The 26,562-nt window shown below is 41.9% G+C and overlaps 2 long non-coding RNA genes across 2 annotated transcripts; both read right to left on the bottom strand.

The window, feature by feature from the left end:
* Positions 1-9,216: 9,216 nt before the first annotated feature.
* Positions 9,217-10,627, bottom strand: LOC113907085. The gene is made up of 3 exons (XR_003515081.1): positions 10,445-10,627; positions 10,069-10,202; positions 9,217-9,451 (listed from the first exon to the last, which is right to left on the bottom strand). It is a non-coding gene; the product is annotated as an uncharacterized LOC113907085 (long non-coding RNA).
* Positions 10,628-19,476: 8,849 nt separating this feature from the next.
* LOC113907084 lies at positions 19,477-23,382 on the bottom strand. The gene is made up of 3 exons (XR_003515080.1): positions 23,246-23,382; positions 20,115-20,234; positions 19,477-19,599 (listed from the first exon to the last, which is right to left on the bottom strand). It is a non-coding gene; the product is annotated as an uncharacterized LOC113907084 (long non-coding RNA).
* Positions 23,383-26,562: the final 3,180 nt, after the last annotated feature.

The following is a 26,562-nucleotide window of genomic DNA, read 5'->3' as shown; positions in this document are numbered from 1 at the left end:
CTAGAGCCTGGGAATCACAACTTCCAAACCTGCGTGTTGTAACTGCTTAAGCCCATGAGCCTAGAGCCTGTTGTCCTCAAGAGAAGCCACCACAGTGAGAAGCCCAAGCACCTCAGTGAAGAGGACACCCATGCTTGTCAAAACTAGAGATGAATTGCACACTGCAACAAAGACTCAGCACAGCCCCAAAATGTCTTTTCTGATCTACCTAACTACTCCTTTGTATCTCATCCTGTCTAATCATGCTACGGCCAATTCTCCTGGTTAGTTTCTTCATTGCAGACTGATCTGAAATCATTCCATTTACCTATTTATTTGCATATTAAAGTCTCCTCCTTGCCTATAAACTTTACGAAGGAAAGGATTTTGTCTCCTTTCTTTGTGTGTCTATAATCCCTATAATAGACCTGGCAGATAGCAGGTACTCAAAAAATATTTGTTGAATGAATGGAAGAATGAGTAAATGCATGAATGATCAATATTAAATGGTTTGGAGATGAAATTCAATGCCAAAGGCATCTCTCTGTCTTATTCTTCTTCCATTCTCTCATTTTCAACAACTATTTGATAACCTTTTTAAAAGTTTATGGAGCTACTTTGGACACTGTGAAGTTTTAATCAGGAAAATAATCCATGCTGATAGCTTAGCTGTCTAATTAATGCTTTTCTCCCCAGTATCATGATGATCATACCTTAACTCAGGGAGTGATGCGGACTTGGACAAGGTCAAACACTGCGGACAATGGAATAAAAGCACCATAGTTTTGTTGATCCCATGGCTCTTTGAAAGAAATTCAAAAATCAAAAGACTATGGTGCCGCGATGGCAGGACCTAGAGCCAGAAGACCTGAGGTTAAGCTCTGTCCTGCTGTTCACTGGATATAAGGCCATAGGCAAAGGACCGAATCTCTCTCACATTCCATTTCATTATTTACAAACTGAGCTAAAGGTGAGATGACTCCACAGATGTATTGTAAGGACTAGTTCAGTTCTATACCTAAAAGGGCTCTGTAAGTTCAAAAATGCTGTCAAATCTTCAGTTCAGTCCCTCAGTCATGTCCAACTCATTGCGACCCCATGGACTGCAGCATGCCAGGCTTCCCTGTCCATCACCAACTCCCAGAGCTTGCTCAAACTTCCCTATCCATCACCAACTCCCAGAGCTTGCTCAAACTCATGTCCATCGAGTCAGTGATGCCACCCAACCATCTCGTGTCAAATCTTAGCTGCTGTTAAAAACATGTTGCCTTTGTCTAAATGATCTGTGTTGTGCAGATCCCATGTGAGTTATTATGTTTTCTGAACAAAATAAGCCTTTATGGATTTTGACGTGTTACTGGTCAGGGATGCATTTGGATTTTAACAGGACTCTTCGATGAATAGGAAGCCTAACAAAAGAATCAATGCAAATATGAAAACTTTAGGTACCATGAAAAGAGCACAGGAGAGGGAGATTTTATAATAAGCACAGGCTCTTATAAGGAGTTTTCTTGGTTTTTAAATCCTGCTTCTGCCACTTATTAGCTGAATGACCTTGGAGAAGTTACTTTGCCCTGAGTTTTGGATAACTAACCTATACATGAAAAATGATAATTCTTATTCTAGGGATTCATTAAAAAGATAAAATGAAAATATAAATGTAAAAATCCCTGGTCTCATGCCCCATAGGAAGAACAGGGAGAGTGTGTTCTCTTTGACATATTTTATAGTAGGCAGCATGGCAACTGACTCTTCTATTCTAGAGGAAAGGGGGCCCAAAATAGAGGCCCTTTCAAGAAGATGTGAGTTCGAATGGGACAAGGGCATATTTGGAGGGAAAGATCTGAGCCATGGGTTGATGCCTGGGGTGGGAACTTCCAACTTCCAATCAGGGGGATCCTGAGTAAGGAACTGGAGTCTAAAAGATTAGAGAGGAAATGGACTAATTTCTCAGGTCTCCCCAAGGTTGTGGCTTTTACAAGTGATTTCCACCTTATCCAGAACAATGAGTTCCAGCCCAATCACCAAATGCAACATTTACTAATTTACACATATCTCTGAAGCCAGAGAAAGGGCTTATGAAATCCAGGTCCCACTTAGGCATGTTGTGCTGTGCTGTGCTTAGTCATTCAGCAGTATCTAACTCTTTGTGACCCCATATACTGTAGCCTGCCAGGATTCTCTGTCTATGGGGATTCTCCAGGCAAGAATACTGGAGTGGGTTGCCATGCCCTCCTCCAGGGGACCTTCCCAACCCAGATCTCCCTCTTTGCAGGCAGATTCTTTACCATCCAAGCCCAAGAATACTGGAGTTGGTAGCCTATCCCTTCTCTAGGGGATCTTCTATCTAAACATGTGCCAAGTGAGGCATATGCATTGCATGGGAAGTTAGAGATTGCACCAGACCTGGCATTCCAGATCTGTTCAAAGAGTCAACTTTAGTTCAGCTGAAGGCTGCTAATGAGTGGTAGAATTCATTTCTGACTGAAAGGAATCTTTCTTTTCGTTTCTATGTGCTCTTCCAAAAAGAGCCTAATTGTTCCTTCTGATTAATTTCTAACTACATATACTTAGTAGAATTGAAAACAGGCAGGTGCACCTCGTAAGGAGATATCAAATGAGCTACATCCTAAAATATACTCTTTTTTCAAAGACAAAGTATAGTTGCCTAAGCAAACCTCACCCGAGTCCATAATAAGGTAAAGAAAACAATAAAATCTGGATTGGCCTCAAAGGTCCATAAAGCATTGTCATTCCTCGTGATGGGTCAATGGCCCCCTCTCATAACTCAGGGTGGGATCTTGCTTAGTTTTATTTACCAGGAAACCTGAAGCATGGTGAAGCAGCATAGCTACTCTTCAAGAACCAAAGGCCTTAAAAAATTTTTGGTCCTGGGTTAGAGATGAGGAGTGTCTGGTCTGAGCTAAGTGAACACCTTACTCAAGAGTTTTGATCCTTGAGTTCTCAGGAACATATCACAGATTACTCCAAGCTATGGGCAAAATTGCTTCTAGAAAGACATTTGTATGCTTAGACCAGTGCTCTCAGGTGAAGTCCATGTAATAAATATCTGCCCAAAATACCTCCAACAGGTGAGCTCCTGTGATTATATATCAATAAGGCTAATAAAAGAAGGGGGCTTCCTGGTGGTTCAGTGGGTAAAGAATCCACCCTCAACACACGAGACACAGGAAATGCAGTTTTGATTTCTGTGTCAGGAAGATCCTCTTGGAGGAGGGCATGACAACATGCTCCAGCATTCTTGCCTAGAGAATGTGGTGGATAGAGGAGCCTGGCAGGCTACAGTCCATAAGGTCACAAAGAGTCTGAAGTGACTGAGAACGCAGGCAAACAAGAAAACTGTTGAATAATCGTCTCAATGACTGCCTCAGATCTACTTGTGAGGAGGGCCCTGGATGATGGTTTTTGAAGCATCTACTTTTTTAAGTACTTTGATGAGAAACTAAGACAAGAACTACTTAGAAGGGGTCGTGCTCTTTTCATTATATACAATCCCTGTTTTCACGATGAAATAAAACCCTAAAATCAGAGAGTATGAACCTGTTTTATGGTCGGTGTCTATGAAATGGGTAAAACTCATGTCCTGCGCAGACCTCTGGGCTCCAGGCTGGCGGCCTCAACGTCCTGACCTGGTCCCTTCCTCTGTTGGGATCGGGGTTGGCTGAGGTGTTCTGCTATCTTCAAGGCATTGACATGCACTGTTGTCTGTTGTTGTTCAGTTGCTAAGCCGTGTCTGACTCTTTTCTAACCTCAAGGACTATAAATCATCCATGGAATTTTCCAGGCAAGAATACTGGGGTGGGTTGCCATTTTCTTCTCCAGGGGATCTTCCCAACCAAGGGATTGAACTCACGTCTCCTATGACTCCAGCATTGGCAGGTGGATTCTTTACCACTGAGCCACCAGGGAAGCCCATACAGACATCTAAATCTTAATTTTCTCTTGAATCTTTAAAATACTGTTTCAGATACAATCCCAAGGTAGAAATAGGCAGGCAAGCAGCAACAAAGAACTTATTTATTCTATTCATGTGGTACTAATTCATATTCATGATAACAGAATTCAAACAATGCAAAAAATCAGTCTCCCTCATGCCCCAGGCCCTAGGTTGTCCATCTTTTTCCCTCTAAGAAAACCAATATTACCAGTTTTGTGTGTGTGTGTGTGTGTGTGTGTGTGTGTGTGTGTACTCTACAAGAGAGAGCTTATGTATATAAAAGCATCCTTTAAAAGTAAAAGCAATACTATATAATATACACTCTTCTGTATTTTGCTTTTTTTCATTTGCTAGTCTATCTCAGAGATTATATCAGTGGGAAATCTACTTTATTATTTTTAATGGGTAGCTTGTTTGTACAGGTGTATCTGTTTTGGGAGGTACCATGATTTATTTAACTAGTACAATATTGATGAACATTTAAATTGTTTATATAGTCTTATGTCACTTGAATGCTGTAATTTTGAGCAAAGATGAATCTGGTCGAGATTCAAACCACTGGTCAGTTGCCTATCTTCATATTTGCCAAAGAGAGCATCAGAAAGATGAAAAAATTAAGTGTTCTTATCCCATAAACACACACACGCAAATAAACATGATAATAAAAGGCTAAGAAGAAACTTTGGGAGGCAATGCATATGTCTATGGCCTTGATAGCGGTGATAGTTTCATGGATGTATGCTGCTGCTGCTGCTGCTGCTGCTAACTCGCTTCAGTTGTGTCCGACTGTGTGTGACCCCATAGACGGCAGCCCACCAGGCTCCCCCATCCCTGGGATTCTCCAGGCAAAAACACTGGAGTGGGTTAGTATACTTATCTCCAAATTCATCTTTCAATATGTTCAGCTTTTTACATTGTCAGTCATACCTCAACTCTTTGTTTTTTAAAGAAAAGGAAGCACAAAAGATTCTTTGACCAAATGCATGTACTCTCTCATTAGTGTAATAGATTTCTTGCAAAGATGGCGGGAGTAATTCCACTGATTCCTACATGCATGCTCCTTTGCAATGGACTTTGTCATTCATCCCTTCCTGAGGGACAGTCCGTGACTTCTATCTGACCTCTCCTTGTGATTGTTTTCTACCGTAGATTGTAGCTAAGTCCCCAGTGTACTGATACTGAATGCCTGAAGCACACACTTGGCCATCTTTACTCCTGGCAAGTCCCACAGACATTCCCCCACCACCACCGGGGCTAGTGTTGTGGCTGGATTGGTCCTTGTATTTCTTTTTTTAATTAATTTATTTTAATTGGAGGATAATTTCAATACTCTGATGGTTTTTGCCCTACATTAACATGAATCAGCCACAGGGTTCAGGATGGGGGGACACGTGCACCTTTGTGGTTCTTATTATGACTGCAGGATTCCCCTCAACAAAATCATCAGGGGACTTTGAAGAACGTGATTTACTTCTCACAGGTCCTGGAGGGTACACAGTTACAGAGACTACACAGAAAGGTCTTGATAGAGACGAAGGTAAGAGTGTAGACCTGGGGCTCTGCCTTTATTTTAGGGCCCAAGTGTGAGGTGGAATTTCACGGGTTTATTCTTTATAGGAGAATTTAAAACTTCAGCATGGGAATCAGAGCAGAGCGTTCTGTTATCTAGGTTGCTCAGCACTTCAAAAAGGGAAACTTCACTGGGTAAGGGATGCCGGGGGTGGGCAGCCTGGCTCCTTACCTAGTTGTTTGCTAATAGTTGTGCCACACGGCTGGCAATTTGTTTCCAAGATGAGTGTCTTTACAATGGTTGCCTCAGCAATCGCAAAGCTTAATGTCAGGCAATTACATTACAACCGAAAAGCTTAATGTCAAGCAGTTACACCGCAGAAGCCTTGCAGCTTCTCCCCCTGCCCTCTTAAAAGGCTGCCTGACATCACTCAGAAGCCCTGTGAGGCCTGATGGTGAGAGGCCATATGAAGACGGGCTGATGGCAGAACCCAGATGTGAACGAGGCCACCTTCAACTCTCCAAGGGCAGTTAGGCAGCCTGAGACTGCCGCTGTACCGGCTGATTCTAACCCAGACTGCTACCCACAGAATCATAGCAAGAACGTGGTTGCTACGTAAGCCACTGAGTTTGGGACTGTTTGTTAAGTAGCAGTGGACGAGCGACTCAGGTGCTAAGGATTTCACCAAACCTCTCTCTCAGGGTTTTTCCATCCTCGAAAATTTTACGGATGGACCTAGGAATTCACATTTCAGCAGCTTCCCCAGAGGGTTCTTTTTTAATGTAATAGTTCAGGCATAACTCACACGCTGTGTTTATGTAGTATAAAAGGTTATGAAGCAGGATAATCAAATAAATAACCATAAAATCACTATTATCTTAAGAACTAGTAATTACCAACACTGTGCTATCTATCTATACTCTCATTCCCTGATCTATTCCACTGTCTCCCCAAGACAGAGGTAGCAACGTCCTGAGTTGAGAGTTCATCATTCCTTTGCATATAGATATAGCCATATAAAATATATATGTACATACATATTATAGGTACATTACATATGTATCACATGTGGATAAATATTGTGTATAATATATACATTCACACATAATATATTTGGTTTTGCTTATTTTAAAACTTTATTAAAAATGTTATCATACTACATGGCAAAGCAGATTATTAGATTGATAAGGATATAGATTCTGGTGTTAAGCTGCCTGTGTACAGATTCTAGCTCTATGCCCCTTAGTATATGAGGGACCTAGGCAATTTACTTAACCTCTATGGGATTTGGTTTTCATTTCTAGGAAATAGAGGTGATGATAATAATATCTACCTCTTAGGGTCTTGGTGAAGGTTAATGAAATAACTTATCTAAAGTAATTAAGACAGTGTACTATACAGAGTAAGTGCTTTACGAAAGTGAAAGTGAAGTCATTCAGTCATGTCCGACTCTTTTCGACCCCATGGATTGTAGCCCACCAGGCTCCTCCGTCCATGGGATTCTCCAGGCAAGAATACTGGAGTGGGTTGCCATTTCCTTCTCCAGGGGATCTTCCCAACCCAGGGATCGAACCCAGGTCTCCCGCATTGCAGGCAGACGCTTTAACCTCTGAGCCACCAGGGAAGCCCAAGTGCTTTATAAGTACTACTATTTTTATTTTGCAATACACTGATTTCACCTAGTGTTATGTGTGCCATGATTCATACCTGCTGTGTATATCCCTGCAGTTCATTCATGTCTCACTGATGTATATCATTTCAGTACAGAACTATACCAAAATTTATTTAGCCATTTTCTATTAATGGATATTGTCATTGTCCCCAATTCTTTGCTTTTGCAGCAGGGGTACAATGAGCATCCTTTTACATATCTCCTAGGGTATAAATGCAGACTTTTCTCAAGGTGTATGTCTCAGAGGAGAGTTGCTAGGTCACAGACAGTGAGAATACTTAGTTTTACAAAAAGAGGCTGAGTGATTTCCAACTGTAGTGGGACCAGAAGACAGTCTCATGTCCTTGTTCTTTCCCATCTTCCCCAGGATTTGATTTTATCAGTTTTTATTTGATTTTACGAAGTTTATTGGGGAGTGTTCTCAACACTTTTGAGGGGTTGCTGAAAGCAGAAATGTGCAGAGAACCATGATGCAATGACAACAAAGATCTCACCCAATCCTATAAGACTTTGATCAGAATTTTAATGCTTTTTTTTTTTTTTTTTTGAGCCTTAGAGAAATTTTTTGCCTCGAGTATTTGGTGAAGGAAACATATGCCTTTTTAAAAAGTCTAATAATTTTGACTTTGTTGACTTCACACTCGGAGAAACCATAAGGCATTTCCTCAATCCTTCTTAGATTCTTGCAGCCCCAATTCTCCCCACTATCCCTTGCCCATTGCAATTCTCCTTTGCCTGCCTCCCTAATGCTGCCCCATTTCTATTCTCCCCTTACTTCCCTGACCACTCTCTCCTTTTACCTCCCTCTTTGATGACCATGCTTATTCCCTGCTGCCCCTCAGGTTGCCTGAGTTTTGAATCCTGACACTTTCGCCCATGGCAACTGTGAACCATTTCTTACTCCTTAATTTTACTGTCCCCCAATTTCCTCAGTTCTAAATGGGCATCATAAGAGTATCTACTCACCTGGTTTAGTGAAGATTAATGTAAAACTTGTAGAAAAGAATCTGATACATACTAAGTGCTCATGAAATGTTACTGTGCATTATTCCCTTCCCTTCCATCTCAAGTCAGGTTTCCTAGAAAGGGGTCTCAGATGCAAGAAGTTTACTGCTGAGTGTTCTCAACACTTTTGGGGTTGTAGAAAACAGGGATGGTCAGAGAACCATGATGTAGTAACAGCAAAGGTCAAAGCCAACCCTACAAGAGTTCTAGAGCTGGATGACCTTTTCAGAGCTGCCTTCAACTGGAGACAGAGGTCAAGTCTTTATTCTCTATATTGTAGTACAAACTAAAGCCACTTAATGTTGCTGAGACTTGGATTTCTTTATCTGTAAAATGGCTAAATTTTACCTATCTTAAAGGATTCAATGGAGAAAAAAAGTCCAAAAACAGATGCAGTAAAGAAATAACCCAATCAATGTAAGGTGTTAGTCATCACAGCATGTGGCAATAGCACCTTAATAGCATACATTAAAACTCAACATTCAGAAAACTAGGATCATGGCATCTGGTCCCATCACTTCATGGCAAATAGATGGGGAAACAATGGAAATAGTGAGAGACTTTATTTTCTTGGGCTCTAAAATCACTGCAGATGGTGACTGCAGCCATGAAATTTAAAGATGCTTGCTCCTTGGAAGAAAAGTTATTACCAAACTAAACAGCATATTAAAAAGCAGAGACATTATTTTGCCAACAAAGGTCCATCCAGTCAAAACTATGGTTTTTTCAGTGGTCATGTATGGATGTGACAGTTGGACTATAAATAAAGCTGAGTGCCAAAGAATTGATGCTTTTGAACTGTGGTGTTGGAGAAGATTCTTGAGAGTCCCTTGGACTGCAAGGAGATCCAACCAGTCCATCCTAAAGGAAATCAGTCCTGAATATTCATTGAAAGGACTGGTGTTGAAGCTGAAACTCCAATACTTTGGCCACTTGATGCAAAGAACTGACTCATTGGAAAATGCCCTGATGCTGGGAAAGATTGAAGGCAGGAGGAGAAGGGGACGACAGAGGATGAGACAGTAGGATGGCATCACCGACTCAATGGACATGAGTTTGAGTAAGCTCTGGGAGTTGGTGATGGACAGGGAAGCCTGGTGTGCCGCAGTCCATGGGGTCACAGAGAGTCAGATATGACTGAGTGACTGGACTGAACTGAATACACATTTAAAATGGGATTTAAAAATCTTAGTAATTTAAAACTACAGTGACCACCAGCATATATGAGGACAGCAGAGAACTCACTCTCACTAACTGTTGAGAATTTTCAGCAAGATTCATTTACTCATCTTCATTCATAAAGGGAACATTTTTTGAATTATGTTTCCTAAAAAAAAGAATTATTCAGATACATGTCAGGATGTTGGTAATTTTAAACAAAAGCTGATTAAATATTGAGTGCTCATAATCTAATTTAGAGTGTTTACTCATCTTTTGTGCTTTCTAAAAAGCTGATCTATAAAAATAGATTTGGGGTTGTGATGTGTGATCACAGCCGATGTCAAGATGCACCCTGGTCACAGGTGTGCCAGACACACTCTTGCATTTATTGATCTACCTTATACCAGACACCCAGCATGAAAATAGCACTAGGCAAAGACCAAGGCCCCTTTCTGAAAGAATATAACAAGGATAGTTCAGAACTATCTATACTTAAGGAAAAGGGAGGTTAGCAAGGAAGACAGAGCTATAGGTCTTCTAATGCTTTCTTTCTGCAAACCCACTGAAGAGTGGCTACAAACAACCATGGAACATTTTTCCTGCCTCCCACTACCATTTCTCTACATAATTTTCCCCTGATTTTTTTCTCTTTTCTCTTTTCATTTCCTCTTAAATACAGACGAAAAAAAAAAATCAGTCAATTCCTTTTTTAACAGAATACAGCAAAAGAAATGAACTGAGAAGACCTGTCAACCCAAGAGCCTAGAAAACCTCTTTATATACCTGGCAAGATTATACCTTCTTCTTGGACCACTGCCCTGATCCCTTGCTTCTTGTGATAATCATATCATTTGGTTTTCATCTCTGGTACTTTGTCTTCGCACAGTGAGCCAGTGGAGCATCTCTTGGTTAAATTACTAGAGGATACAATCAAAGAAAGTGTAATCAATACAATCAAGTTTCCAAAGTACTGACTCTTTTAAGTCATTGCTGAGTTGCCGTTTTCCAGCAATACAACAACCAGAATCACATTTAAAGAATTCTACTGAATTATTGTCTATTTCCTGCCTCTTTCCCACGTGACTATCATTTTATTTTCCTTCTCCCAAGACAGTGATCTACCTGGACAACTTCTCCTTTACAAGGATATTCAAATTACCTTAAAATGATATCTGCACTAATTTCTAACTGCAGTTGCCTGCTCAGACTCTCTCAAGAAACCTGGCTCTTTAGCAAGTAACAAGGGGGAATCAATATTCCAGAGACAAAGTGATGAGAACTTTCCTGGAACAGTTTGCCATCTCTGCTTAACTCCAGATCTTTCTGTGAAGACTCAGGCAATTCTTCTGGAAAAAAAAAAAAAAAAAATATATATATATATATATATATAAGCCTTGCAAATGTCTACCAAATTTTACAAAGTATTTTTTTTTCAATTATAAATTTACAATATAATCATAATAACCATTTATAGGACACTACGTGCCCGCCCTATCCTTTAAGTTTGTCCGTGGTGGCCCAGTTGGTTAATGATGGAGGTGGGATTTCAATGTGGGTTTCTTTGACTGTAAAGACCATGTTCTTAACTACCACATGGCTTCTTTATTTATTTGCTAGTAATTAGTACATGAGATAATGTATGAAGGGTCTAATACAATGCATAGCCCATATATACTCTATTTTCTTCTACTCATCTGAATCTTACATTAATGATAAAAAATGGTAAACCAGATACAAGAAGAGAACCACCAAGCTCCAAAGTGATCACTTGTGTTGGTAAATGGAATAACTACTATCAGTTGATTTTTCCATCCTTAAGCCAAAAATATTTTTTAGCTTACCTTGATGTCAGAGAATAATTAAGGAGTCTAATAAAGGAAGGAGGTATTCTTAATTATCTGTTGACTATTATTTGTTTTGAATGGGTAGATTAAGTAGCTTATCTTCAAGGCCAGCTTACATTATTAATGATAATCATAACAGTTAAATTAATTTTGTTAAGCATTTATTATGAGCCAGCTACTGGTTGAGATATTTTATACACAGCATTCATTTAACCTTTATAACAACCTGTAAGACTGGCTGTACTATCTCTATTTTATATAGGTTAAATTTAAGGCTTTATAAAGGTAAGTATCTTGGCCCAGGGGCTTCCCTGGTGGCTCAGATGGTAAAGAATCTGCCTGCAATGGGGAAGACCTGGGTTAGGAAGATCACCTGGAGTAGGAAATAGCAACTCACTCCAGTTTTCTTGCCTAGAAAATTCCATAGACAGAGGAGCCTGGCGAGCTAGAGTCCGCAGGGTCACGAGAGTCAGATGTGACTGGGCGACTAGCACACACACACACACACACACACACACACACACATATATCTTGGCCAAGATCAGAGGACTGGCAGATGCTGAAGGTAGAATCAGAACCTAGTATGCCTGACTCCAGAGCCTTTATTCTTTATGTGTCCTTCATTTGACATTTCTTTACAAATATATCTGTAAGCACCTGAAGAGTGTCGCACATTTGTCTAGGCTTCAAGGACATTGTGCTGAACAAGATAAGCAAAATCCTGGCCCTCGGAGACTCTTCTGTCAGATAGGAATACCACTGTGACAAATGTTCTTGAATGCTAAATGATAGAAAAGGGGCATACAGAATATTATGAAGACTTATAACACGGCTATCTAACCTAGTTTAGAGAGTCAGTGAAACTGCACAATGAAAGCAACATTTAATCTGAATCTTGAAAAATGAGTAGGAGACGGCCAGATGAAGGAGAAGAAAAGAGTATTGGGAGCAGAAGTAATAGCACATTTGAAGGCCTGGAAGCAAAATGATATGGCTCATTGGAGGAACCATAGAGTCCAACAGAACTCCAGCACAGAACTGTTCTACTACAGGCAGGTTTGAGGAAGGAGATAATTACATAACAGAGGGCCAAAGAAGATGAATGAAAGCTAGACAAGGGCCAAATCATGTGCCTGTAAGCCACCTTAAGGATATTGGACTTCACGTAAGAACTGGGGAAACATCCAAAAAAGGGTTTAGGAAAGACCAGATTTATGCTTGGAGGAGGGCAAGGTGGATACAAGGAGCCCAGATCCACCTGAGACATTTTACAAAGTCACAAGTAGAAGAAAAGATGTTTTTCTTTTCAAAGGACTTAAATGCTAAAGTGAAGTGAAGTTGCTCAGTCGTGTCCGACCCTCAGCGACCCCATGGACTGTAGCCTATCAGGCTCCTCCGTCCATAGGATTTTCCAGGCAAGAGTGCTGGAGTGGATTGCCATTTCCTTCTCCAGGGCTCAGCGACCCCATGGACTGTAGCCTATCAGGCTCCTCCGTCCATAGGATTTTCCAGGCAAGAGTGCTGGAGTGGATTGCCATTTCCTTCTCCAGGGATCTTCCCGACCCAGGAATCGAACCCGGGTCTCCCGCATTGCAGGCAGACGTTTTACCATATGAGCCACCAGGGAAGCCCCAAATGCTTAAGAGTGAATATAACTATACATGTTAACATGTGTAGCAGATACAGCTATAGACAACACTTATTGAGAACCATGTGACATTTGTCCACTTGCAGATATTTATTGGAAACTTACTTTGTACCTGGCACTGTTCTAGGAACAAAAATGCACAAAAATGCCTGTAGTCATAGAGTTCATGTTTGAGATTTGATTACCAGATACTAAGTACAGGCATTAACTAGATAAGTCTTCCTATGAGCTGGAGAAGGCAATGGCACCCCACCTCAGTACTCTTGCCTGGAAAATCCCATGGACGGAGGAGCCTGGTAGGCTGCAGACCATGGGGTCGTGAAGAGTCGGACACGACTGAGTGACTTCACTTTCACTTTTCCCTTTCATGCATTGGAGAAGGAAATGGCAACCCACTCCAGTGTTCTTGCCTGGAGAATCTCAGGGACGGGGGAGCCTGGTGGGCCACCGTCTATGGGGTTGCACAGAGTCGGACACGACTGAAGCGACTTAGCAGCAGCAGCAGCCCTATGAGCTGGGCTAGCAGATTATCTCACCTCATTATCTCTTCTTACAAAGACACTGAGGTGCAGGGTGGTCAAGGACTCCCCAAGATTTGCCTGCAGATCTGTCTGACTCCAGAGCCAGTGCCTTCCTGTGGGATAAACACAAAGGAAAGGCAAGAGAGCCTAAAAATAGCACCCTCAGTCACTGCAGCCATGGGAGCAATGCAGGGTCCTACACAGGCTGAACTCACAAGCTTTAATTTCAGTCTTGCAAGTGGTGTTTTCAAAGATTTCAATGAACTTTTATTTTATTTTACAGTAAGACCACATTTTCCTTAATACTTCCTTAATCAAAGTATTTCTAATGGGTAAATTCGATTCTCAGCTTGGCGCAGAAATCAGCTATGTGTTCTGAAGACAGCATACTCAACAGCCTGACTCCACAGGGCATGACTGTGATGGATGAATTTGGAGTGTCTGACAGGGAGGCAATGCCTCTAGCACCTTTATATTGATTTCCCTTTCATCCTGTTCTCCCTCCTGCTCATTGAGTCTTTTTTTTTTTAATTTTATTTATTTATGTCTACTTTTGGCTGTGCTGGGTCTTTGGTGCTGCGTGGGCTTTTCTCCAGTTGCAGTAAGCAGGTGCTACCCTCCCGCTGTGGTGCTCAGGCTTCTCATTGCAGCGGCTTCTCTTGTAAGGAGCACAGGCTCTAGGGCACACAGGCTCAGGAGTTGCAGCTCGCTGGCTCTGGAGCACAGGCTCAGTACTTGCGGCACACGGGCTTAGTCACTACGTTGCCTGTGGAGTCTTCCCAGATCACGGATTGAACTTGTGTCTTCTACATTTGCAGGCAGATTCACAACCACTGAACCACTGAGGAAGCCCCTCACTGAGTCTTTAATGAAGAAAATTTGGCTTTGCTTTATTCAGGAGCTAGATCCCTGTTCTCTCTCCCTGCACAGTTATGCCTGCTTAGCTCCTTAGTTTTCAATTCCTCTCAGGAACTAGGATCAAGAGGTCATCTTAGCATTAGTTTCTGGAAGAATGTGCTTCAGGGCACATCCCTCAAACTCCTAGGAAAGAGGCCCTCAATGAATGCTGAAGTCAGATGCTTGTTTAGCCCATTAGCAGACAACCTGGCCTTTGTTTACCTCTGTGTCAGAGCGGGCAGCACCTCCGTGGTGGGTGGGTGGAAAGGACAGAACCTCTCCCTGTGCGCTGTCATCTTGAGTGGCCCTCCTCCGCTTGCAGTCCTCTGATCTTCTACTGGCAAAGGGGGAGACAGGTAATAGGAGAGCTGGTATCTGAACTGGTGCCTAGGAAAGGATCTGGCAGATCCTTGAATCTAGAATGTTGGGCCTTTAGAGCCTTTTTCTTTATCTCTGGGCTTTAGTCCCACTTTAGGACTACAGAAGGGCTCACTCAGTGTCTGGTCACCTATACTATAAAGGAAGAACAGACAAGGTGTGCGACCTTGAGAGGGCCAGATGATCAGTGGTTATGCTATACTGTGTCCATCATTCCTTCATTCCCACCTAAACCAAAGATAAAGGAGTTCCATTTTCCAAAGCTAATCCCTTCTGCCAATCTGACTTCCTCAGTTAGGAGGCCAATCTCCTTTCTCTGGATTCTTTACCTCACCCTTGCAGATATGTTTAAGAATTCTCTATGTCACTGAACTTTGATCTAAAACATCCTACTAAATTACTTAAGTGACCTTCCTCTATCTCTTCTTTCATCCCAGATTCTTATCACTAATTTCCTTCATTTCTAATTCTACTCAATCCTTTTCCATTTCACTTTGAGTTCTGCTGCTCTCCTGTGGGAGAAGGCAATGGCACCCCACTCCAGTACTCTTGCCTGGAAAATCCCATGGGTGGAGGAGCCTGGTAGGCTGCGGTCCATGGGTTCGCTAAGAGTCGGACACGACTGAGAGACTTCACTCTCACTTTTCACTTTCCTGCATTGGAGAAGGAAATGGCCACCCACTCCAGTGTTCTTGCCTGGAGAATCCCAGGGACGGGGAGCCTGGTGGCTGCCATCTCTGGGGTGGCACAGAGTCAGACACGACTGAAGCGACTTAGTAGCAGCAGCAGCTCTCCGTGACTCTTCCCTTGCAGGTTCAGTGGCCTAACTACAAAATTATTTTTTTTTCCCTCAATCTGTAGGGAAAAAAATTGATAAAAATATAAAGACAAAATAGGTCAAAGATGGAATTTAAGGTTCAGTTCAGTTCAGTTCAGTTGCTCAGTCGTGTCTTACTCTTTGTGACCTCATGAATCGCAGCACGCCAGGCCTCCCTGTCCATCACCATCTCCCAGAGTTCACTTAAACTCACTTCCATCGAGTTGGTGATGCCATCCAGCCATCTCATCCTCTGCCGTCCCCTTCTCCACCTGCCCCCAATCCCTCCCAGCATCAGAGTCTTTTCCAATGAGTCAACTCTTCACATGAGGTGGCCAAAGTACTGCAGTTTCAGCTTTAGCATCTTTCCTTCCAAAGAAAAAGGGTATATAAACAAAAACTCTTAGCTAAGTGGGGATGAGAATGAGAGCAAATGCTTATTTTGAACAATTAATATAGGCAGGATAACATTCTAGTTATTCTAGAAATATAGGATACATCAGACAAGGATTATTAACTCCATCAAGGATCTATAAACAAGAAAAACAGAAAAGGTCTGCACAGACTGATTAAAGGTAAAAGCAGAAATCTATATGTGCTATACATAATTTTCATAAAAAGTTTTTAGAAGACTGAGTAGGAGACATTTCATATTTTAAGTTTTAATTTACATTTCTGATTCCCTTTGGGGGGGTATGTTTTATTGTCTATATATTTATAACAACAGAGATGTGATAGACATTCAACAAATGTTTACTGAAGGAGTGAACTGAATGAATGACTGAAACGAAAGTTTCTGGCAGGTTTGTGTTTCAAAGTAATGCTGCCATAGAATCGTCCTTCATTTGAATATTTCATATGAAATAAATGAGAATTTTCTTCAGACCAAGGGCCATGCCATGTATTCTTCTCAGAACCTGGTTGGTATGATTAATGCACAATAAATATTTTCTGAATAAAGTGAATTAATTAATGAATAAAGATACTTTAACAATGCATACCAGGTAACAATTCTAATGCATTTGTCGAAAATCATAGAAGTATCTATTAAAATGTATTTTTATGATCAAAGAGGAAATAAAAAATACCTAGAGAGAAAAGAAAACGAAAGCGCAACAGTCCAAAATGTATGAGATACAGCAAAAGCAGTTCTATTAATAAGGGGGAAGTTTAGAGCAATAAAATCTTACCTCAAGAAACAAGAAAAAGCTCGAACAACCTAATCTTACACCTAAAACAACTAGACAAAGAAGAACAACTAAAACCTAATTAACAGAGGAAACAAATCATAAAGAGCAGGGCAGAAATAAACGAAGTAGAAGCAAAGAAACCAAGTGCAATGATCAATGAAACTGAAAGCTGGTTATTTGAAAAGATAAACAAAACCGATAAACCTTAAGCCAGACTCAATCAAAAAAAAGGGGGCGGGGAGGAGTCAAATCAGTATAATTAGAAATGGAAAAGAAGAGGTTACATCTGACGCCACAGAAATATAAAGGCTCATGAGAGACTACTATGAACAACTGTATACCAATAAAATGGACAACATGGAAGAAATGGACACATTCTTAGAAGGGTGCAATCTTCCAAGACTAAATCAGAAACAGAAAATATGAACAGCCCAATCACAAGCACTGAAATTGAAACTTCACTATGCTTTATATAGTCTGTTCTTCTTGTAGCCCATGTACGTGAGGTATTTATGACATTTATGACAGCTGGAAAGCTGTGAAGAAAGGGATAAAGAAAGTGGGGTTGTGGGAAGCAAAAAGTCTCATTATCTCCAGGGCTACAGCTAAGGCTGTGAAATGGCTTAGCTCCCCTGAGAGGGTACCATGTGATATGAAAGTACACACTTCAAACGTGCCATTTTGGCAGTCTCCTAGTCCTTCAGTTTCAATGCATCTTTCACTGTTATTTAAGGACATGCAATCATGGGCAGCAACTCCAGCTTTTGTACCCCAGATACTTTTTCCTGGTTTTCCTTAACTTTTGCAAGTAGACTCAAATACGTGGGAGTAAAATTTTTTTTTTTTAAATGGACTCCGAACATTCCCAAGTAAGATGTTGAACTGAAAAACTTCCCATGTCTCCTTCTAATTACCACTGTCCTTCCTGCCAGATTACAAGCCATTCAAATAGCAGGCCCTGACATTATCTCACATTTGACCCATAAAAACCTCAGCACTCTGTCATTACACAGAAAACAACAGCTGAATCTTGGACATGGGATAGATGTGTATGTCATTCTGGAAACCTTCAGACAGCCCAGGACTAGTGATTCCCAACTGTTTATTCTAAGAAGAATTTCAACAAGGTTTTATTTGTGTATGTGCCCACTTACACGTGGCTGTATCAAAAAGAAAGTGAGAGAGAAAAGCTCTCCATTTTATACTGTATTATACTGCAGTTAGAGAAAATGTAAGCAACACAGAGTTAAACCTTCTATTCCAGAATCCTTTCTATCAGGCAAACTCTGTTTTGGGCAGCTGATTCTATTTGCTCAACATACTCTGTTTTGGGCAGCTGATACTATTTGCTCAACATTCAAATGATCTTTTGTTTATATGCAGATGACACCACCCTTATGGCAGGAAGGGAAGAACTAGAGCCTCTTGATGAAAGTGAAAGAGGAGAGTGAAAAAGTTGGCTTAAAACTCAACATTCAGAAAACTAAGATCATGGCATCCAGTCCCATCACTTTGTGACAAATAGATGGGGAAACAATGGAAACAGTGAGAGACTTTATTCTGGGGGACTCCAAAATCACTGCAGATGGTGACTGCAGCCATGAAATTCAAAGACGTTTGCTCCTTGGAAGAAAAGCTGTGACCAACCTAGACAGCATATTAAAAAGCAGAGACATTACTTTACCACCAAAGGTCCGTCTAGTCAAGATATGGTTTTTCCAGTAGTCATGCATAGATGTGAGAGTTGGCTATAAAGAAAGCTGATCCCCGAAGAATTGATGTTTTTGAACTGTGGTATTGGAGAAGATTCTTGAGTCCCTTGGACTGCAAGGAGATCCAACCAGTCTATCCTAAAGGAAATCAGTCCTGAATATTCATTGGAAGGACTTATGCTGAAGCTGAAGCTCCAGTATTGTGACCACCTGATGAGAAGAACTGACTCATTTGAAAAGATCCTGATGCCAGAAAAGATTGAAAGATTGAAGGTGAGAAGAGAAGGGGACAACAGAGGATGAGATGGTTGGATAGCATCACTGACTCGATGGACATGAGTTTGAGTAAGCTCCGGGAGTTGGTTATGGACAGGGAAGCCTGGCGTTCTGCAGTCCATGGGGTCTCAAAGAGCTGGACACCACTGATCTGACTGAACTAAACTGAACTGCTACTATTTGACCAAATAGCAACTGGGCAACTGACAATTACACTATAGCGCCATCTAGCTCTCACTACCAGAGCCTGATGTCCTACTCCCAGCCTGGTTGAGTGTTTAGGGTTAGTCATTACCCAATAACGCAAGGGCTTCCCTGGTTGTTCAGTGGTAAAGAATCTACCTGCCGATGCAGGAGACCTGGGTTCATTCCCTGGCTTGGGAGGATCCTCTGGAGAAGGAAATAGTAACCTACTTCAATAGTCTTGCCTGGGGAAATCCCATGGATAGAGTAGCTTAGTGGGCTACAGTCCATGGGATCCCGAAAAAGTTGGACACAACTTAGCCACTAAACAACAGCAACTATACAGTGTAACTCAGCTGATTGCCATTAAGTGAGGATGAAGCCAAGCAAAATCCCAAAGCAGGTTTATGTTTAATAATCCATATTTAAATTTTGTTGGCTACATTCCAAACTAGTTTTCCAGTAAAAATACAAAGGCTTAGATCTTCCTTGTTGAACGTGGGTTAAACGCTGCTCTGGGTTAGTTTTGTTAACCAAATTTCCACAGAGTTTGCATCGATTACCTCCTGCCCTCTTTGGAAAGACTGTCAGGAGACAGTGTTGCAGACTTAAATCTAAAGTCACTAGATCACTGATTTTGCAAATCCCCAGGACATTTATAAAAATCCCTAATGAGGACACTTGGTAAAATTGTATTTTAATTCACTTACATGGAATAACAGAGTTGTTCACAGAGTATGTGTGAAGAGGAATGTTGAGAAGGAGGTCATATAAATAAAATAACGAATGGGTGCCACGCTTGTAGAAGGTCAAAGATCCTTGCTGAAGGCATGATCTAGAAAAAAAGTCTAAGAACAAAATTTTATGATGCTTCCACATAATAAATTCTTTACTAAAGTAACCAGTTGTGGAGGGTTATGCCTGCTTTCCATCACTATTCCTGGCTAGTGCAGGGGAGGGAAAAGGGGGCACTAAATGTCAAAGGGACAAGAACACCAGAATTGGATATCTTCCCTCCAATAAACAGTGTTATGGTGGAAAGATTACAGCTTTTGGCTTACAGACTCGGATTCAAATATTTAAACAGGCACTTTCTAGATGTTTGGGAAATTAACTTACCTGAACTGTTCAGCATTATTGCAAAAAGTAGTGGAGATAATGTCTGTAAAAATATCTAAAACTATGTTTCCTGAAAAACAGTGTTTACGACTACGTAAACACTATTGAAACATCAAAAAAGAGTATAATTGCCTACTGGTATGTTTGTGGGCATCATTAGACTGTACTTATTTGGATTGCTGGTAATCTGGTGATGATTTGAGTCAGTGATTTAAGAGGGGCCAAAGGTTCCCTACTGCATTACCTTTCGTCTGCGTCATCCAGCTTCCAAAAATAGGGCCAGTGCATCCTTTAACAGGAATAGATGTCTGAAATAGCTGAAAGATGTGTAAGTGTCAAAGTCGTAAGTATGAGGAAAATTAACCTGAAATAGAAGCAGAGAAGACTTAGGATGTGTCACTGTACTCAGCAATGGGGAGAGTGCTTGTGTACAAGATTCCTTCTGACTTCAGGGGGACAATTTGGTAGGGAAATAAGCAACAGACCCACTGCATCTGCAAGCCTGAGGTTTCCGCACGGCCTTTCCTTTCATTAGCTGTGTGGATAGAAACACATCTACACTCCTGGAGACTTGACTACCTTATTTGTAAAACAGAAATTATATTTTTACTGCCTCTCAAGAATTGTCATAAAAAAGAAAGGGAACAACATATCTGAAAGTCTTTTGCCCTTCTCAGTGATCAATCCACCCCCAAGCAGCAATGGCTGAAGCCAAAATCCAGCAGCTTCTCTGATTCCTATCTCTCTCCCCATCGCCAACTACCTCCAACCATCAGTAAGTCCATTCACCTCTCCTCTCTGAATACATCCTGTGTTCAGGAACACATCCACTTTCCATGCAAGGCTACTATACGAGCCTCATTTCTGAACTCCTGTTCACACACTGACCTTACTAAAAAGCCTTCTCTAAACAAGAGTCAGAATGACCTTTTTAAAAAATAAACCAAGAGAGAACTAAACATTTCATACCTCTCTGTGGAAGGATTCGATGACCTTATGAAATATTCTTGACAAATAAATTAAACATTATTAGCCCTGACCACTTCTCCACTCATATCCAATTCTTTACTGCACTTCACATACCGGGATCCAGCCTCTTTGGTCTAACCTAAGGTCACTATGGTATTCTAGCTTTTTACCTAAAAGTTATACAGGTTTAGCACTTACATTTAAGGCCTCTGATGATCCATATCAAGTTTATATTTATATTTAATATGGGGTAAGATTTGAGGATTTGGGGGACATATAAATATCCATTGTTCTCATACCATTTGTTATAAAGATTATCCTTTCCCCACTGACTTGCTTTGCCTCCTTTATCAAAAATGAATTGACCATATATATGCGAGTTCTATTCCTGGACACTAGTCTATTCTCATTGATCTACATCATTATGTATTTAGGTGTTGTTGTTTAGTTGCTAAGTCATGTCTGACACTTTTGTGACCCTGTGGACTGTAGTCCACCAGGCTCCTCTGCCCATGGGATTTCCAGGGCAAGAATATTGCAGTGAGTTTCCATTTCCTTCTCCAGGGGATCTTTCTGACTCAGGAATCAAACCCACATCTCCTGCAGTGGCAAGCAGATTCTTTACCACTGAGCTACCAGCGACCCCCTGGACTGAAGCCTACAGGCTCCTCCGTCCATGGGATTTTCCAGGCAAGAGTACTGGAGGGGGGTGCCACTGCCCTCTCCGAAATGTATAGAATCTATGTTGTCTTGTGGAGAAGGCAATGGCACCCCACTCCAATACTCTCGCCTGGAAAATCCCATGGACGGAGGAGCCTGGTAGGCTGCAGTCCATGGGGTCGCTAAGAGTCGGAATGGACTGAGCAACTTCACTTTCACTTTTCACTTTCATGCATTGGAGAAGGCAATGGCAACCCACTCCAGTGTTCTTGCCTGGAGAATCCCAGGGATGGGGTAGCCTGGTGGGCTGCCGTCTCTGGGGTTGCACAGAGTCGGACACGACTGACGCGACTTAGCAGCAGCAGCAGTAGCAGCATGTTGTCTTGATTACTGCAACTTTATATGGCAAGTCTTAAAATCTAGCAATGTTAAAAGCCTTAAACTTTATCCTTCTTCAAAAATGGCTTTGACTATTATGAATCCTTTGTTTTTCCATATAAATTAACATATCAATTTCTAAAAAAAAGAAAAATTGCTGTCTCCTAGTCCCTTTGTATGCCACTGACCCACTGACTTATTTTAATTCTTGTATAATTTTTAAAAAAATACTTATCATTCTATTTTTTCCCAGTAAAATACAAACTTTATAAAGGAAGGGAATTATCTACTTTTTCTCCACTATTATCTTCAGCTCCTCAAATAATGCCTTTTGCATAATAGGTTTTCAATAATATTTGTTGAATAAATGAGTTCACTAGTCTCAAAAGTAATTTATCTTATGAAAACCCCTATTGTTTTGAAATACGTCCCTTGCCATTGAAGAAGTCAGAGCTAGAGCACCTTTCCATAGTGTCTTCTTGAATTAGAAAATTTTTCAAGGCTACCACCATCTCCTCCATACCTAGACTGACAGTAGCCAAAATGTAATAGATAGAAGGAACATTGGTCTGAAATTTGGAAGATCAAAATGTCTGATTCTGCTCTGCCACTAACTAGGAGCGTGACCTCAGGAATGTCACTTAACCTCTTCAGATCCTTTTTTTTTTCAATCTGTAATTTGGGGATATCAGTTGTATGTACCCCACATGCATTGTGGAAATTCAATGAGATAACAATGTAGTCTTTGATGCACTGCCTGTCATATAGCAAGTGATCAACAATCATTATTGTTATCATTGTGTAAATGATTATAACTTTTGGAAGTTTCTTTAGGGTTGTTTCAGGAAACCTTAGGGCTTCCCTCATAGCTCAGTTGGTAAAGAATCTGCCTGCAATGCCGGAGACCTTGGTTCAATTCCTGGGTTGGGAAGATCCACTGGAGAAGGCATAGGCTACCCACTCCAGTATTCTTGGGCTTTCCTTGTGGCTCAGCTGGTAAAGAATCTGCCTACAATGTGGGAAACCTAGGTTTGATCCCTGAGTTGGGAAGATCCCTTGGAGAAGGGAAAGGCTACCCACTCCAGTATTCCGGCCTGGAGAATTTCATAGACAATACTGTCCATGGGGTCGCGAGGAGTCGGATATGGCTGAAAGACTTTCACTTTCACTTCACTTTCAGGAAACATTGAAAGCTAAGGAAAAAACAAAGAGAAACAAAACAAATAACAAACTTTTCAGAAGTAAGGGTTAGGGAATTATTAGTAACTCTGGGCCTGACTGCCCTGGTATGACTTGTACCACTTCCAGTATGAGAAGAAACTTAGCTCTCTCACCCCTTGTTAGAAAAGTCATTCCTCAACCACAAACCTCCTTTCCATAAAGTAAGATTCAGATCTTCACCAACAGACGCTTTCATTCCCAAATGTCTTCTGCATTTTACCCAAACTGCTTTTCACTGCAGGACTTGGTTCCCTAAATGTCAAAGAGATATATCAAATCAGCAGTCCATTCAGGCATGTAAGCCTTAGTTCTTTAAAATCAGGCTACACGAAGTTGGTGGCCTTCCTTGTTAATGTCACTTCCCTGGTGGCTCAGCAGTAAAGAATCCACATGTAATGTGGGAGACACAGGTTCAAACCCTGGATCAAGAAGATCCCCTGGAAAAGGGAATGGCTACAGACTCCAGTATTCTTGCCTGGAAAATCCCATGGACAGAAGAGTCTGGTGAGCTACCATGGGGTCTCAAAGAGTCAGACACGACTTAGCATCTAAACACCTACTACTAGTACTTGCTAATGTCATTATTTGCTAGAAACAAGAGAAGAATGGGCAAGAAGGAAAGAAAGCTGGGAGACAGTGAGAGTTTAGCCCGCTATATGCGAGAGTGTATTTGTTCAGGTGTCTCTGTGTGTGTGTGAGAGAGAGAATACCTGAACCATCTCTTTCTTTAAAAAAAAAATTATTTGTTTATTTTAATTGGAGGCTAATTAATTTACAGTATTGTGCTGGTTTTTGCCATATATGAACATGAATCAGCCACGGGTGCACGTGTCCCCCCATCCTGAACCCTCCTCCTACCTCCCTTCCCATCCCATCCCTCTGAGTTGTCCCAGTGCACAGGGCTTTGAGTACCCCGTTTCATGCATCAAATTTGCACTTGGACCATCTCTTTCTTAAGGGCTACACCAGGAACTCGAATCTTCTTCTGTCTTCTAGAATATGGTTGGAACCCGAAGTAGTAGACGCTCTGCATTGCAGTTAGGATGGTGTAGACATGACGACTAGCCAACTCTGCCCATCGTTTGGCTGAAGCACTGGCCTCAGTTAGGTGTAGAAGGTGTAGAAGCAGCCCAGCTGGGCTGGCCTCTACTGAAAGGCATTCAAGGAATGTGGGAACAGAGACTATGTCTCCCAGGTTGAATGACCTAACTTGACTCTCACTATTGGAAGGGTCCAGATAGGAGATGGGATCTCCATACTTCCCAGGGAAGGAGAGAGGAGAAAGTGGGCACAAAGCCCTGTTATGACGAAGCTTTGGCACTTTTCAAAGGAACCGGGACTCTCACTGCTAAACACTGATAAATGTCCTGGGGCTGGATAACTTGAACCAGAGGAGTATAATCAGTGTACGGGAGAGGTGGATCTGGTCATTGGCACACAAGTAGCTGCCCAAAATTCCCCAGGCACAGGCTTCCAGGAAGAACCCTGAGCACCACAGGGCAGGGGCATAGTTCATGGTTCACCACCCTCATTGAGCACACAGGGGATGCAGAACGCTGCTAAGAATGGTCTCAGTTTCCTCCACAGTGGATTACACATGAAAATCCAGACAGACTAGAAAAACTTTTTTTTTTTGGACAGGGAAGGGCTGGCCCTGCTTCCTTGCCTCGCATTTGCCAAACACCTGTTTAATACATTCTCCTGCTCATTTCCTCAGCCAGGTGCTGGGCACACAAGAAGGCGGAACCCAGGTGAGAGGAGGCAGGAGCAACTGACAGCACCCTGTCACCACAGGTCACCTTCAGGACACCTAGGAAGGACCACGTCCTCGGAGGACTGTACACAATGCTCCAAAAATCGAACTGTTCAAAACTAAAGATAATAAAGCCCCCAGAAGCATTGCCTAGCTGTAGCACTCTGTGCTTGTAAAGCTCAAACCATCAGAGTTCAGAGCATGTAGGATGCTCCACTCTAGTTCCCACCAGGTAGAAGACAGCAACTATCTCCAAGGTACCCAGAGGAAAAGGTAAGGAAAACAAGACAAGGGGAAGGAGCCTAGAAGCCTTGAGTTCCCCCTTTTCCAGGATGGTCCCACCAACCACTCTGCTGGTGCTCGTCCCATCTCTGGTTAAACACAGAAAGCCCGCTAGAATGGCAGCAGCAGTCCTGACAGAGTGATTTCTCATACGGCACCATCTGTCCTGTGCAACTGCCACAGCTGTGGCAACGGTCCCTCTGCTCAGCTTTTGGAGCAATAATAACTCTACTCTTGCTCTTCTATATGATCCAATGACTCTTCAAATATCTGGATATGACTATTAGGCAACCTGAGTGCATCCTCAGCCAGTCTGTGTATCTTCTCCCTTCAGTCAGTTCTCAGCATCTTAACTGCTTGTTTTTTTCCCGGTCATTTCAGCTCCTGGGCATCAGCCTGAGGTAGGAAGGGACCACCCTCCTTCTTGCATCTGACAGGCAACAAGTCTGAACTCCCTTCTGAGAACTGGGGGAAAGGAAACCCCTGTGTCAAGCAGTGTAATTTCTGAGCCCAGTATAACATTGCCTATTGATGGAGAAATCAGAGAGAAGTAGTTTGACCTTCTCTGTGGTATGGTACAGGCTTCCCAGGTGGCCCAGTGGTAGAGAATCTGCCTGCCAATTTAGGAGACATAGGAGACGTGGGTTCAATTCCCGGATCAGGAAGATCCCTGAAGGGAATGGCAACTCACTCCAGTATTCTTGCTTGGGAAATCCCATGGACAGAGGAGCCTGGTGAGCCAGTCCATGGGGTCACAAAGAGCTGGACACAACTGCACATGCGCACATGTGGTATTGTACAGATAGAATCCAGGAAGAAGCTGCCTTAGGTTATTGTAGACAGGCACTGGAATAAAGTTTAATACTCACTTTTTCAAATTTAGAAGCAGATTTTTCCTGTCCCTCTTATTTTTGATGATGGGGACAAGGGAATACTCCACCCACCACCCACTGTGTGCGCACAGACACACACACACACAAACACAATGCTATACTAATACTCTGTAGAAGAATCAATATGCTTACTGTGTATCCAAGGTCACCCAGGAGCTGGGCCAGGAAGCACTCTGAAAAACAACCTGTTTTTCTAGAAGACACCTGACACCGAGAGGGAACAGTTAATCTGAGCGCTTCTCATTGCTTCACAGCAAAGTAAGTGGGATTTCCCCCAGAGAGAGCAGGCTTCTACCTTGACACAGCTTTCAAGTATAGCTGAGAAGTACAGTTAATTTAGCTAAGGAGCTAAATAATGTTAAATGACCTCTAGGCGGCTGTCTGCAAGGAGTTCTAAAACACCACAAAATAGCTGATTCTATCCCGTGAGAGACATGCTGAAGCCCCCCACACGTGCACACTTATCATCCATCATTTGTCAACTAGGTCTCCAACACCCACTTTGGCCATCTCTGCTCTTTCTCTAGGTTTAGAGA

The sequence above is a fragment of the Bos indicus x Bos taurus genome, chromosome 16 (genome assembly GCF_003369695.1).
Source record: "Bos indicus x Bos taurus breed Angus x Brahman F1 hybrid chromosome 16, Bos_hybrid_MaternalHap_v2.0, whole genome shotgun sequence".
Taxonomy (NCBI): Eukaryota; Metazoa; Chordata; class Mammalia; order Artiodactyla; family Bovidae; genus Bos; species Bos indicus x Bos taurus.
The sequence above is the reverse complement of the archived record's forward strand: the minus strand, read 5'-3'. Positions and strand labels throughout refer to the sequence as shown.